This window comes from Bidens hawaiensis, unplaced genomic scaffold (genome assembly GCF_021521415.1).
Source record: "Bidens hawaiensis isolate Kalapana, Puna unplaced genomic scaffold, B.hawaiensis_p1.1 tig00033241_1, whole genome shotgun sequence".
Taxonomy (NCBI): domain Eukaryota; kingdom Viridiplantae; phylum Streptophyta; class Magnoliopsida; order Asterales; family Asteraceae; genus Bidens; species Bidens hawaiensis.
The window spans coordinates 134,315-145,099 of NW_027495701.1; the positions used below are offsets into that span (position 1 = coordinate 134,315).

The following is a 10,785-nucleotide window of genomic DNA, read 5'->3' on the forward strand; positions in this document are numbered from 1 at the left end:
AGAAACATCTAACGAAGAAGCTGAAGCCCAACCCAAAAAAATAAGTTCGATTTGTATTGTAAACCCGACTCATTTTGCTTTCCGGATCTTTTGATATTAATAAAATAGTGTATTTTAAGTATAATCATGTTCCAAACTTTGTCGTTTTCTTTTAAGGTCCTTAACAGGTTGAAAACGCTTATTCCATGCTCAAAACGACCTAAAACGAACTTCAAGGATCAAAGTTACCAAAAATTAATCCCATAAATATTTTTACTAACTATAATTTCCATATTTCTTTTATGTATTTTAATTATTTTAATTATCTTATTTTAATTAATGGTTTTACTTTAATTCAAAAGCAACCAATGGAGATTTTTGCATGAGATTCTATTGGTGGAGCCTTGTCACCATCTCAAGTTTTTCTCTACACTTTTGGCCTATAAATACATGTGTATTTCACTCATTTTAATCTTGCTCATTCACTTCTTTTCTCTCCCAAACAAAGATTATATCTCCATCCCTTCAAGGTTTTTTAATAACAAGAACCATTCTTTAATTTTTGTTTGTTACTTAATCTTGTAGTACAACATATATATAATAATTATATAACTTGCTTATGCATACTAATCATGCTTAACTTCTGCTCATTTTAGTTTGTTTGTCATATTTACAAGTTCCATGGTTAAGGATTCTAAGAGTCTAGCCTCGGTTTAACTGTGAATAGCTCTAGACCGTAAACCGAACTTTGTTTACTAGTTTTTGTTAAACACTTGTTTAAACATGTTTAATGTTAGATTTAAGTTTATAAAATCATTTTTTATGAGTTCTATGGTTATGGGTTTGTAGAATCTTACCTCGGTTTTAACCCGAACCAAGATCCGAACCAAAAACTGAACTTTTGTTTAAAGACTTTATTGTTAACTTTTTGGTTGTAAAACTTAAGTATCATTACTTATAAATTATTATGCAAGTTCTTTGATATTTGGGCATGTGGAAACCATCTATGAACTTATTGTGAGATGGAAACTGAACCAAACCGAACTAAACTGATTTTCACTCGCTTAAGACACACAAGTGTGTTTTTAGCTATCATGACTTGTATATTTCTTTAAAAATACTTTATAAACTGATTTTAAATGTTTTACTAAAGTACTTAGAATGTTGGATCCAACTTGATCTTATAACAAAGTTAGACCGATAAAAACGAACATTCGCTTAACGTACGTTGTTAGTTCTAAAACAATAGAACTACATACTTGGTTAAGTATTATTGGATTTTACTGAGTTATCTCATAACATTAATTATTTTGGAAAGTTGACTTTTGGTTTGACCAATTGTCAAGACTCGAACCAACAACCCAAACACTCGTTAAAACCCGTTTTAGTATCTTTATTTTAAAGGGACTTGTATTCTTACATTTTTCCCACCTTATTACTTAACATAGGTTGAGTAAATATTAAAGTTAGATCCTTTAACCCGGTTTCGAGCAAACTTACATTTTTACAGGGTTATTATTATAAGTTCTTAAATAGTTACATTTTAAACCTTGAACTTTAATTGTTTACATTTTTCAACATTTATTTTATTTAAAGACCTTCAAGACAACCGTCCTAATTCAAGACTTTCTTCTATTTGGGCTTCATTCGTTAAACCCGTCGTTCCGGTTAAACTTCAAATCATCCATCTTTCAAGTTTATAACTTGAACGTGAGTACTTTCATACCCCGTTTTTCATCTTTCGTTTTGGGGTGACATTTCATACTTATTTAACTTAAATGCTTTATACTTGAGTTTTAAACCACAAACGTGATTGTATATTTTACTTAAATAATTGATCGATTTGGTGTTCTATGCTTACATGATTATATGCATATGTGTTTACCGCTTTCAGTTGGTTGATCTATAAATCCTAGACTATTTGTCATCCCCTTATAGCAAGGTGTCGTTAATGTGTTCTTATTAACGATAACTATAAATCCTAAACTATTTGGCATCCCCTTATAGCAATGTGTCACTAATGTATTCTTATTAGTGACCTCACTTTTTATCCAAATTATTGCTATTATTTATTGTTACGTATACAAGATTGTGACTTTTCTTATTATATACTTATATGTTCAAAACTATGAATTGTTCACCAACATTTTTGTTGGTAAACTTTATTTTATGAAATGTTACATGTTTGCATCTAGGTTGATTATGGAGTGTGGAGAAAACGACATCAAGACCTTTAGGATATTAGCAAAATGAACAATATATGATTTGCTATATTTTGTTATATTTGTCTTATGAATATTGTTATGTGACATTTCGATGTTGTGAAATTAAATGGGTTTGTTAAATATTGTCGCTTTAAATAGTGTCATGCGCTTATGGGCAATCCATCGCATCCTGGCATGTTCCGCCGCCTTTGATCGGAATGTTACATACGACGTCTAGGCTATTATGTATATAAAACAAATAATGTTGAAAGTTATTTATGTTCATTTTTTAGCAATTATGTTAAAATTTATTAAAAATACTAAAAGAAAAAAACAAAACAAAACAAAATAAACAACGTTGAAAGCTAAATGGTTCTGGGTTTTCGATGTTGAAAGTTGGTTATTAACCTGAATAGGTTATTGGCCAAACGCTTTTGACCGTGTTGATCAATAACTTGTTCGTCACTAAGAGCCCAAACCCCAAGGCAAGAAAATTATACGGTTAACAGTGCATACAAAAAATTATTTGTGTCTATAATCAATAATAATATTCACAAGAAAAAAAATAGTAATTTTGTGTACATGATTTAGGGAAGCACAACAAAAGTTTAAGACCAAATGAGGAATATGAAATTAAGTATTATAAACATAATTAACATAAACAAAAACAAAATAAAGAACTCCTATCTGTATTCTATCAATGTATAGAGATTAAAAGATTTAGTTATTACATATACTTGGAGAGATGCGCAGGTATATTTGAGGAGCTTTTGCCATCAGAATGATTATTGTCATTCTTCGCTTGTCCTCCATTATCATCCGATGCGAGTTTAGCATCATGTTGGGCAGCTTTTTCGACCGCCTTATTAACATGCATATCCATTGAAGCTTCGGCTTCTCGTGCTAGCCTTATCTCATGCGCTACATCAGCTCTTGATTTTGCGAGATCTTTCTCGGCCTGAAATTAAAAACATTTAACACTTAAATCAGGCGGTAGAAGTGACTGATACGCGTTATTTTGCTAAACACTTATACTATTTGTTATATGAATAGACTGGAATTCATGTGGATTACATTATGCTTGAGCTTAATTATATTGTAATTGGTCATTTTATCAGATTAATATTAATATATGCCTTGTGAAAAAATAAAATAAAATAAAATAATAATAATAATAATAATAATAATAATAATATAGGGACACATACATATGCCTAGTAATGTTAATATGTTGATGATACTGTTTTGTGTATATACATACATACATACATACATACATACATACATACATACGTGTACGTATATATATAGGGACACATTCTTTTCAAAAACCAGCTTTATAATGAGAACTGCGAGAATCGCAAAAATACATTTGTACCTTGTACATTAATGGTGTAATAAAATATTAGATTGTCTCTTATATAACACTTAAATCAGGCGGTAGAAGTGGATTATCCAACGTATTTCTTGAATCTGATTTCAACAGTCCCATATATATACACACACAAATGTTATATCATTATATGCGCATCATGTGAATGTCAACTAAATGCATATTTGCACGTTGTTCATACTTTATAAAAACAACTTCACAAGAGATAAAGATAAATCAAAGAAAAAGTACCATGAAGACATAAACAAACCAATATTAATCAAATTCTCTTTTCATTTACAAAATACGCACATTTGCTTAGCGCTTCTCAAGTTCCACGACATCGACATAATATTGATTATGAAATAAACACGTTCCAATTTGCATATTCTAGAGATTTTATTGTCAATATACGAACGAATGAAAAGGTTTACATTTAACGGTGCGCAAAAGGTAACTCATCAAAACATTGGTGGCATTACATGAATGAGTTGGTTTATACCTTCTCCTCTTGTTTAGCTTCAGACCTGGCCTTACGGGTCTCATTTAAATCGGTTATTTTATCCTTGATGGCCTGCATATTTATCAACTTTATTTTTGTTTTGTGAAGAAAATGTTCCGAGAGGTTGGCTGATGAATGCGCACAAATATATACAAAATCTTTCCGAGATAAAAGATTTTGGTTTCCTACTAATTTAATGGCTTACAATGGTGACAACTGTTAGGAATTACATACAAATAGTGTTTTCAGATTGACCACATAATTATGTGACAATTATAGTATGCCGTATCTGGCAACTAGAATGATATATATATTGAAACAAATATATTCTAAAGATACCATTAAAATATATTTAGTGCCCTGATATCAGACCCCATCATGTATTACTAAATAGAGTTGGCATCTATACGAGTTATATAGACGTATATGGATATTAATTCAATTATCAGATTTCATATTGTTTTTACAATTATCTTCTTTGATAAAAGTAAACAACAGAGTAACCGCCTTTTGGTTCAATCGACTTTGATACTCTATTACATTTTTCTGGCACGGACTCTAAAGCTAGTGAATATAATACAAAATAAGGCCATTTTTAGTGTTTAATACGGAGTATCAGTTAAAGCATAGTTTATATGTTAATGATAATGATAATGACAATGATCATTAAGTGGCTACCAAGCGACTCGTCGTCACTTCGATACTCTGGATGCTATTGGACTTAAATGCTACAGAGATTCGGGTTGTGCAAAGTGTTCTTATTGAGCTGTCTGGAGCATTGTACTGGGGGCCAGCTTTGGAATGGGCCAGTGTTGGAATGGGCCGTTGGATGTAAGAATTGAAGAGAAGATTCAAAGAGTCAAGGTCCATGGCTCCATGCGAGTCATCCGATATTTTGCATAAAAATCCTCAAGTGTACGAGATTATTATTTTCGGTCAATCCGCCTAGTACTTTGTTTCACCCACTTCCCAAATAGGTTTCTTCCCTGGTAGTGAGATTTCAGTTTTGTGAGAGTTCTTGAGTGAATAAATCGTCATGCATGTTAATGATGTGAGTGTATTTATCATTTATGTATTAGTGACTGATTTCTGTACTCAAAAACAGAACTATGGTTTTTCGGCATCAACGTGTTATTGTGCACGCTCGATGAACTTTTTTAAAAAACCGCATTAGCTTTAGGGCGAGAAACTCGTTGAACAAAAGTATATTGGAAATATATATGAAGCTTATATAGTTCCTATCGATACCGCAAAGTTGTAAATTCAATAAATCATGGGCTGATGACAAGACCCAAAGTTACTTAGAAACCCCCTCGTAACATAACCTCCAAGAAGCTTGGTTTCTTCGTAAACCATGTTTACATATAAAAAAAACACCATAAAGACTCATGAGTAATAGGGAAGGTTAACGTACAAAAAAAATTAACGTGTTAAACGTGAAAATCAAGTTGATTAATTATATATACAAGTAGAATAATTATGTAATTACATCATAGAGTAATTATCATAGAGTAATTACATAATTATTCTACTTGTATATATAATTACTCAGTTGATATCCACGTTTAGCAAGTTAATTTTATTTGTATTTGATCCAAACCATATACTCCCTCCGTCCCATTATAAGTGTCCACATTTCATTTTTTATTTGTCTCATTACAAGTGTCCACTTTCAAAATTTATTAGCCAATTTTCAAGTTTACCCTTAAACACACACACAACTAACATTAATAAACAATATTGATGGACCCACTTTTCAAGGGCGTTATTGTCATTTGGTAGAAAAAAAAAAGTAAACATTCAATCTACCTTAAATTTTGTGTTTTTCAAACATGGACACTTATAATGAAACGGATGGAATATTAAAAGACATATTGTAGTACCTTATAATAAGTAACTATTCATAAAACAATAAATATATTAATTATTTACTTCTTTGCATGTCAGTTACTTTTTTTTTTCCTATAACTAACTTTTGATTTTTTCATATAAATTATAATATACTATGATTTCTAAAATTTTGAATATACCATCGTGAACACTTATTTTTATTTTACTTTTTAATATAAGTTTCGTTCAAAACCGACCTAAATCAAATATTATATACTTTTGACTTTTTTCGCAACTTAATGTTACTCTTAATTTGAATACAAATGACGATGTTTCTACCTACGATTTGATATAAATTTGATTCAATATCGAGCTAATGCAATGCACGACCAAAACACGTGTGTCAAATATAATATATTTTTTTTCTCCACAACAACTTAGTTTTGTACAAAGACAACCTTATTTGTACATTTCGATGTAGATTTATTAAAATCAAGCCACTGTGATGAGTGGACAAACTTTTATCATTTTTATTTTTTATCAACGTTCTCATTACGACGCGTGGACTAATGTGTATCAACGCTCCCACCGCAACAAATGAATATCATTTACTAGTTTTCTTTATCAGATTACTTACACACTAATATATCTACATCATTACCTATGATAAGACTTCAAATTTTGATTGTTCGATATTCTTAATGTATTTAAAAATACTTTCATTTACTCAAATAAACAAGTTTCTTAGTTATTATGATTGATTTGCATTCTCAAGTTTGTGTTAATAATATGATGTTTTTATTTCTCTTCTTTTTGAAGGAACATGCAAGAATCAGTCCATATACATTTGACAAGTTAAGGACTTTAATCGCATTTTCACACTTGACGAGTTAAAAAAAAATGCTTATGCCTTATTATATACTTTTGACTCCACTTGACTAGATTGGTAGCAAAAACCATAGCAAATTTATGTTGCTAGGCTTTTGATGAAATCATTAGTTCGTAGTTGAAACTCTATAGCAAATAACTTTGCAGTTAAAACATCAAATGTAGTAAAGTTATGTAGCTCATAGTCAGTAGCTAAAATCGGTACCAAACGTATTTGTAGCAAAATCCATAGCTAACAAGGGTAAAAGTGCAACGTTCCTTTTTGTAGCTTGGGTGTTTTTATATCGTAACAAATGCCTATTTATCGTAACAAATGCCTGTTATCAACTGCATTTTTTTATTATTTTCTTAAATGATAGTTTTTCATCAAATTAATAATAAAATATATTTATATTAAACTCATCAGTTTGAATAGATAGGTTGAATTTAGACAGAATAAATCATAACTGGGTTGGTCAAAACCACCATTTTTTTTTATTTACTATAGAGTAGAATATCTACTTTTATATATTAAAAAAGTAGAGGCAGTGCCGCAGAGGTAAGTAGTCAAGGAAGTAAAGGGTGAGCTAGGGTTAACTTGCCATCATCATTTATTTATAACAAATGATTTATTTGTTAGTATTTCATATCCGTTTGAGCTTCGTTTAACCTATTGACAAATAATCCCATTAATTTCACAACCGATTTTTTTTTTTTTTTGAAATGTAACTTTTATAACAAACGAAAAACCGAACATACTCCGATCCCCTTAACAACAACAGAGAGGAGCCCCAACCAACGACTTACATCATATTGAATTTACACCATTCTACCCAATCTAGCGATTTTCAAATGGATTTGTTTTTCAAAACAAAAATAACAGGACTTGATGTCTCCAATGATATTATGGACGTTAACTTCTTTCTAAAAACATAATTATTAATAATAGAAATAATAACCAGGTTTTTTATCATGATTATATGAATGCATTTGCTGTATCTTTATACCATTTTCAATTATAATTCAACTGTCCTAACAGCTGGGATCTATGGCTTCTCACAATCATTTTAGGGTCTGTGGAAAGTTTTCTTTCCATTTATTTTTATCAAAGTACGTAGTTTACCTATTATTTTATGTACCAACTCTTCATTTTTTTCAGGATCTAACAGAAGTAATTTGACACCCTGTAGTGTATACACATAGAATTTTTCTTGCATCCACTAGAATTACTAGTTCATTGCTATCTTGTTAATTAGAAATATTTCCCTCTAGAAGATCATTCTGGTTTAGTCACTTAGCAAATAGCAAATCAATGTTTTTGCACACTAAATTACTCGGTGACTGTCATCGGATATTGTTTGTTGTAATTGTATATATGGAACGATCATAGTAAGCTAAAAACGTTGTTACGAACATCATACACACATAATTGTTTAAACATAATGTGGCAATGCATAGCACAACTAAATCACTATCTTAATTTAGTTGTAGAATACAAGATCAACTTCCCTAACTTCTGAGATGATTTCTTAATTCCGTCTACACTATATGGTAAACAATGATTTCTACATCGTAATCCAACAAAGAAAAAGAAAATTTGAGTTTTTTGGATTTCTAGGTGGTTTGGAGAATGACTATGGTTTTCTAGGCATTCTCTGAAGGTTGGTTGTACAAATAGGTGGTTCGCTACCAATGAAGTCATGTAAAAGACAACATTGAAGAGTTGGACGTTCGCTGGTTTGAGAACCAAACTGAACGAGTTCGCTATTGGGATGCATACTTGTAAGTTATGTGACAAGGCAGACTTGCTTTGTATAATGTAGGAGTTTGCTCGTATTAAAAAGCAAACTCAAAATTTGTCAGCTTTAGTTTGCATGAGTTGGCTGCTTTATGAGCTACGATTTGTAAAATTCGTTTTAGAAACCGCTATTCTTCAAACCGAAAATTAAGTTCCAAAGGTATATGAAAAACAAAAACTAGTTTATGTAACTACAAACTATAACATATTAGACCAGATATGTATTTGTATTCTAGCACAGTGGGTAAGAAACGTGAACATCATTTGTAACCCTAATTACAACAATCTAATACAACACAATATTTCTTGGTTTGATTTAATTGACAGCTAGCACTAGACTCAATTTAAACCTTTATATGTTGTTAATTGATGGTAAACTAGATGATATCGTTCTCTGATTAGCACGATGAAAAGACCGAAAGCAAATATTAACTATGGAAAGTAACACACATAATTACTGCACTAAAAGCACAGAACTGGGTAATTGTGATGGAGCTAGTGATTCTTTAAATCTTTTGAATAGGCATATTATTACTCTTGTAATAATTACTAAGTTCCAGAGAGGACCATCTAAGTCCTAACTAACATTGATTTTAGTAACGTTGTCCTGGTCATTAACCAAAGAATAAATCTCTTATTTTTTAAATAAATAAAATAATTAGATCTAGGCGAAAGAGTATTCCTTAGAACACGAGGTTGCAAGAAAATACATAGAGAAAAACTGTTTAATTTATGCATTGAATATAGTGTCCAACTTGAGCTTTACATATAGTAATTACAATAATAAAATGTAGTCACATAATGCTTAAAATTATAACACTAATATAACTAGTAAATGAAACACTTTTTTCACAAATTAGATTTGCTTCTCATGAAAATAAGCAAATTAAGATTAGTTGTTTTAGCTACATAAGTAATAAACGATAACGATAATGATAACGTTGGACCAACATACAATAACATCATCTAATTCCATCCATATTCAAATCCTTAAATAGCTAATAATAATAAATACATTGTACATGATTAATTAACTACTAATTAACCCATAGAATTCAATTATCTGACCTCCAACTCTTCCTTTGTGAAGCATACTTTAACTCGTTATGTCAGAACGGAGGCCGGCTCGCCATGTTTCCGGACCAACCACCACCATCCACGGGTAACTGAACATTAGCCATGTTAACCGGCAAGTTAAAAAAAGGTAAACCCGGGTCCGGAAACTGGTGAGCCGCATTCCCATCAGCACCGCCAGCATCCGCCTCATCTTGATCATCCAGTGGCAGCCGCTCATAGGCCACGTTTGTGAAAGAGGCTGCTATCACAATCACTGGCCCACAAGCAATCAAAGCCCCTACAACATTACCACCTATAACCTGCCCCTGCCCGCCCGCCAGATATACAGTTAAACTAGTGGCACCTGGCGGTGCGGGCTGGGGCAGGAACGAGCCAGACAAGGAAAGTATTTCGAACCGCCCGTGAAGTGTTAGCACAGATCCAGTTGCTGCTGGCTGTCTAACACTCACGTTGTTCACGGTGCCGCTGCCGCTAACAATGCATATCCCACGTTGACGCTTTCGGGCGTAATTCGCTATCGACTCGAACACATCGCAGCCGTTGCTGATTTCAAGGATGTGGCCGCGGAGAGTGTTCGCGCTTTCCCTAGTAATTATTACTGGTGGTTTTGGTTTGTTTTTAGAGCCTGGAGGACGGCCGCGTGGGCGACGGCCTGATGTCAGAACCAGACGTGTGTTGGTTATTGTCGTCTTGTGAGTCAGGTGGGATTTGAAGGTGGAGGTCAGGACGGTTTTGTAGGGTTTGAAGGGAGAAATGGGAAGTGGAGCTTAAGTCTAAATTGTTAGACATAATAATATTAATAATATTGATATAGATATAGATCAAGAGAGAAATTATCTAAAGGGAGAGAAACAAGAAGAAAGAGATGAATGAAGAATAATAAATTAAGTAAGATGGTAATGGAGGAAATATATGTTTAAAAAAGGTTATAGAGAGAGAGACATGTATTTTATGATATCTATAGAGAGAGAGTGAAAATGGGAGAACAAATGGAAATCTAAGGGGTAAGCAAATGAGTGGAGAAAAAGAAAGTAATGAAGTGCTTTTTGTGATGAATAGTAACACTAACACCTGACCCATTTTTTGTTTTTAGGGTTCAAACACATTTCTTAGTAAATGGGGATTAAACTATCTTCGTCCATAAAGGTTAATACCT

The 10,785-nt window shown here is 32.0% G+C and overlaps 1 pseudogene; it reads right to left on the bottom strand.

The window, feature by feature from the left end:
* Positions 1–9,407: 9,407 nt before the first annotated feature.
* Positions 9,408–10,493, bottom strand: LOC143584697 (AT-hook motif nuclear-localized protein 23 pseudogene; annotated as a pseudogene).
* Positions 10,494–10,785: the final 292 nt, after the last annotated feature.